Here is a 6,210-nt window from a genome sequence, read left to right as displayed (position 1 = left end):
ATTTCTTTTAAATGTCACAACATAAAAGATAATCAATATGCCGGTGGGGGACTTAGTCAGCTGCAACCTTGGGAAGAAGTCCTTGCAGTTTTTCCTTAGGAAGGTTAGATGATATAAGAATCAAATATTGTAACTTCATATAGAGGTTATGAATAATAGTTTGAGATTATGTAAAGTACATTTGAGTTGTAATAACATATGATACTTGTTGTACATAATTTCTAAGGCTAAAACTTGTGTGTGTGTTTGTGTGTGTGTGTGAGATTGGGGGTCTGTGATATGGAATTATTGGATTATTGAATTGATATAGGCTATACTTGATTGAAGGATTGCGTGATGACCCAGATTCCTGACACCGGATTTGGGGGCGTTAGAAAAATGGTACCAGAGCAATAAGTTATAGTTCTTAGAGACGAGAGTGTTCAAAGTTAAGTCTAGATGTGAGTTTAGCGTGAGAGCTCATATAGAGTTCATCATTGGACTACCAAATATAGTACAAATGACTAAGTTAGGTGATATGTTTACTTAAGGTATTATATTAAGACCAATGGAATCATTAAAGATCACCAGAATGAGGAGGATAGATTTTGAAATTAAATATAATTTGAGAAAGATGTGATATAGAACTCGGAGCTGAGTCTCCAATGCATTGAGGTAAAGGTGGTATAACCAACGCCAGAGGTTGATTTGGATAACACGGACCTTATCACTCATAGTTATTTATAGATTTCTCATCAAAGGACATCATATATGGGAACTATGAAGTCTCATTATAAATACACATTCGAGGTTAATGAGTTACCTGGAACAGTTGAAGGTATTGGTTGGTCATGAGGATTCGAATACCCAATAAACAGCGAATTCACCAAAGATAGTGTCAAATGTACCTTTGAGGATTTTATTTCCTTTAAGAAAATTTGAACGTAATATAAGAACTTTATAGTAAGATGAGCATCCTACATGATGTTATAAAGAGTGCTTTATACGTTAGACCATGATGGGACAACCTATAAATTGAGGACATTGAGAACTGATGGCATGTCTATAATTAATTTGCCTGTGATTGTAATGAGCGATGGTTCGATCTTAGAACCTACTAATAAAAGGAGACCGGTGAGTCTAGAATGAAATCGATCAGTAGAAACATTGTTAGAGACTGCGTATATATAATCGTAGACCTCCATATATTCGGTAATATATATATTCACTTACAAACACATGCCACTGAACTTATGGATTGCATTGAGATCCGTGAGAGATCTCTTTGATCTGTTACCTGGGGGAACTGGCCACTGGTAATTTATGACGAATACATTTAGTAAGCCCCTATCGGCTTAACAAATGCTTTTGGAATAATTCTGAGTAAGGTCTTCGAGGAAAAAGCACTGGAAGGACAAATATATATACGAAATCGAATTAATGAGTGACTTTTAAATGATGTTGAGAGACACAATTTAGCATATGAAATTATAAAGACGAGGAGATGGGATCGTCCTCAGACGGGTAATGATGAGAGTTATGGCAATCAGTGACTTACTTTGGTATCTACATGCCCTCACATTACTCCCTCCAAGCTGTTTATAATTCGTATTGTCTTGATAAGTCAAATCATGCAATCCTTTTAATTCTCTACTTTGAACTTCTGATATTACCAACAACTTAATTAATTTTCTCTGAATCAGGACTTGTTCAATTCTTTTATTTGATCCATGAATCTTTTATTTGATCCATGAACTTCCATTTAAAATATATGATTATCTTGTTCAGGCTCAAACCTTTTATAATTTCTTTCAAATTATCCAAGGAATTTTTGATAAATAATTTCTTGAGTAACCTAAGGATATTCCTTTGAGAATATTAACATTTGAATTTCCTTCATACTTACACTCTTCACTCGAGCTTGTTTTTATTATCTATTTAAGGACATTGATTATCTGATATCAAGAAATTTCTCACGAACTTTTATTCAATTGGAGGTGACGTTGTACAATTGAGATTGAAATCAAAGTAAGGATATCAATTTGATATTGGTAATCCGAATTCAGTTATGTTAAAGATTTTGATAAATTATTTATATGGAGACTATCGATTGTTCCAATACCAACAACATTTTATTCAGAGTTATAATTGCCTTTCTCGGCCCAGTTTTGCAAACTCTTTATTTCAACGTTAATCGAGTAGCCACAAATTTCTTCGATGGCTACAATGTTAAGATTTTATAAAAACAGATTAAATCTGCTTAGTTGCATATGTCCTCCTGAAATAGTAGTTAATTGTTCTATCTAGTTAGAATTTAAAATGATATGATTAGAATCTAGCTAATTTTTCTAGCTAGTTGTTATATTCCAAGACAATTGAGCTAGCCATTTTCTTAGTCGATTGTTAATGTTTCTTAAGATGGACTAGTTATTGTTTCACTAATTCAAACTTTCAATCAAATTGTTAAACGAATTCCATATGCATTTTTATATGTAAAAATTTATGTTAAATTTTTAAAGAATAATTTAATTGAGATCTATCTAGGTCGCCCATTCGACTGTCATTCATGCTCAGATTTATGAAACTTCCTTCATTTGAATTATTGCCCAGTAAAGTAATTGTTTAAGGGGGTTGGATACAATTACTAAACAAATCGATGCATTATGAAAGTAAAGTAAGAACAGATTAATCAAATAATAGTTTATATTGATCTTTAATAAACTGTTACAAAACTCTCTTAAGAATAATATTCTTAAGAGCTTCTAGGTTATGTGAATACTCGAGTTCTGCTCTTCACATTGTGATAACCTATTCTGTGTTTATATACTACACAGCTACAATCAGTCCTCTATTAATTACAAGATATGTTATATTATAATTCTAACACTACGGATAATTATTTGTATATATATCAACGGATGACTAAAGAACATCAACGGATGATAATGAAGATTCCAACGGATAATCATATCACAGCAGTTGATCATATCCTGATTGTTAGACAAATCCTGATCTTCGACTTAGCCAATTCTCAACAATCTCCCCCAATTTATTCTTTGCAGAATAAGCATAAATTCTAATAGAATTGTCTAGTGCCAAAAATCAGATGGACAAAATAAGTAGTGTAAAGCTTACTTTGTTTCAGACTTTGATCTTCATATTTCTTGATAAATTCTGCAATACCTCTGAACAAAACCTTTAACTATGTCATCAATATTTTTCAATAGAATATCTTCTAACTTGATCTTCAAATTCTTCTCATACTCTATTTTGTCATATAATTGATAGATAGCAGCTCTCAGATTTCTGATTTGAGCTCTTTCTGTCATCATGTCTTCCGGTGAAACATAACAAGTTTTTCTTCCATCAGGATTCATAGTTATATGCCTCTGAGTAAGAACATTTTCAATGACAACTTCTCATTTCTTTATGTTGACTTCTGGCCCTCTGAAATTTATGTACTTAGGAACATATGATCCAAAATAATATAAACCATCATTCAATCTCCTTCTTCTGATATTGGCAAGAATCATGTTTGACCATAACCTAGAAATTTCATCTTCTCATTTCAGAACCATCATTTTTGTCAAGAATAATCTTCACAGCTTTAATTCTATCTAGATGATTAGCAGTTATTTCTTGACCAGGACTGTCAGCAAGTGTGAAGTTCAACAACTTTAAGTTGACAAGTTTAGCTTCATGATGTTCTATTCCATCTCTTATGAATGGTTCAATCAACTTAAGATTCTTAGCTTGTACTAACCAAGACATCTTGTCTCCCATGGTATTAGAACCAAGTAAACCATCCATCCTTATTACTCCAGGAGTAAAACTCAATTTATCATTACAATTAAGATCAACAATTTTTCTCCATTTGTATTTGTTCTTGATTTTTGGAAATACTTGAGCTCTCCTTTTTGCTCTTTTATGCAACATCTTTGAATATGTACTCCTCCATCAATTCCTCTCAGATCTTTTAAGCATATTCTTGTATTATTGATCTGCTTTGTCAACAGTTATTCTGATTTTTCCTCCTCATGCCCTTTCCTCTCTGTCAAAAACCATTTCTTCTTCCCTGAAGTTTTGAACATTAACAACTTCAACATAAGTAGAGAGAATTTGTAAATCCATTCAAAATAGAATTTCTTCTTCAGTCTTCACATAATCAGGAATCACTATCACTCTTTTAGTACCAGGAAAAGAATCAGAACTTGTAAGTTTATCATCAGGAATTGAACTAGGAGTAACAAGAGAAGCTTCCATGTTAGATCCATCTGATCTATCCTTAGAAACTTGAGTTGACTGTGTCTTCTTTTGACTTTGAATTCCAATTCCAGTTTGAACTTTCACATCATCAACTTTCACAGCATCAAAAGTCTCCTTTTCTTGTTCATCACCATCATCATCAAAATTGGTATTTCTCCTCAAAACTGATTCAGGTTTACATTTTTTCTTTGATACTATCTCCCCTTTTTGGTATTTAGACTTTGTAGAGGAAATAAAATATCATCCAACTTGGAATTTATAGCATTCTGAATAGCCTTCAAAGCTGTCACCTTTTCAGACATACAATCTTGTTTTGCTTCCAAGCTAAAAATTCTCTTTAGCAAACCACTTTATTTGTTTGTACCTTCAATAGTCACAGAGAGATCAGCAAGCTCTTCTCTGAGATTAACAGTATCTTGCTTGAGTGCAGAGACAAAAAAATACAGTCCTTTGATTAAAACTGTAGTGGTTTTGATAGATGCTTTCATATCAGTATGTGAAACCAATTGAACAGCATGATCAACTAAAGTCTGAGCAGATTCCATAGATATCTTCTCACTGGGTAATCTCCAAGAATGATTCCATTCATAAGCCCTATGAGGATGTAGAACAGCAGCATGACCAGATGATGAACCAAAAGTAGACAATTTAGATACTTTAATACCATCTTTCAAAACAGCATCATCAGGATTATCATCATCAGAGTCATTGGAATCATCTTGATCACTAGAAGATTTCTCAGGAATATCAGAATCAACATCAAAATCAGGAACTATGCTTTTGAGCTTTAAATCAAGATTAGACTTAGAAGGCTTAGTTACCTGTGTAGATCTTGTAAGAGAAGAACCATGAGTACCTAAATCTCTCTGTTCTTTTAAAGTGATCTCATCACTTCTCACACCACTCATCTCATGACTTTTAATAGTCAGAGCTTCCTCACAAGGATTAACTAAATCCTGACTCTCATCCACCTCTCCTTTTTCCAGGTAAGGATCATGCCTCTCTTGAATTCTGTTTTTCACTAAATCTTTTCTCTTATTCTCACATGAAAATCTCAAAGAAGTTTTTTCTATAAAAATAAGAGGTGGCCGAGAAGAGTTGTCTGTGATCATATGACTAGAGGTATTCCTTTATAAAGGTCTAATCATAGTCATATCAGCAAATAAAATAGAGTGTAAAGGATTTGTACCTTGAGGAGTATCAACCAATGGTATATCCTTGAGTGGTTGCACCAAGATTGCTTCAATCTTATCTTGAGAAGTGATTAGTACATCTGTAGGATCAGGAACAGCTTCATCAAGAATTGTCCTTGTATCATAAATGTGGTACTTTTCAGGAATTGACTCTATATCAAGATTTGATACTAAGTCTGCAATAGTACTTTGAACTGTTGGTTCTTGTGTGACTTAGAAGCTTCTTCAATCTTTTGAACTGAAGGTTCTTGTGTACTTTCCTCAAAGATATGATCATTAATAACATCATCCAATCCAACAATGTTCTTTTGATGAACTTCCCTATCTTGTACTGTCTTCATAATTTCATCAACCACAGAAATTTGACTTCCTTGAGCAATGACAGGAATTATCAGATGTGATGTTATGCTTGCACCTACACTTTGAGCAGGTGGTTCTTGTGTAGCCGGGGCATTAATAGGTGCATTTCCACTTTGAGAAGATGGTTCTTGTTTACTGCATCCCTTTTATGGTGATTGACGTTTGGTCTTCTTGCTTTGAGAAACTGATGAAATCTATACCTTTTTCTTAATTGACTTCTGTAGACCAACTTTCTTTTTAATTTCAACTATCTTGGTTGTTTGAGATGTACTAACTATTTGATCAGGAATTGTCACTATCTTGTCAGGAATTGCTTTAGACATGTCAGGATTTGACAATGAGAACTGTAAGAAAAATTGAACTTTCATTAATGATATTAAATTTCCATTACAAAATAGACTACAAAAGAAGG

This window comes from Apium graveolens, chromosome 11 (genome assembly GCF_009905375.1).
Source record: "Apium graveolens cultivar Ventura chromosome 11, ASM990537v1, whole genome shotgun sequence".
Classification (NCBI taxonomy): Eukaryota; Viridiplantae; Streptophyta; class Magnoliopsida; order Apiales; family Apiaceae; genus Apium; species Apium graveolens.
The sequence above is the reverse complement of the archived record's forward strand: the minus strand, read 5'-3'. Positions refer to the sequence as shown.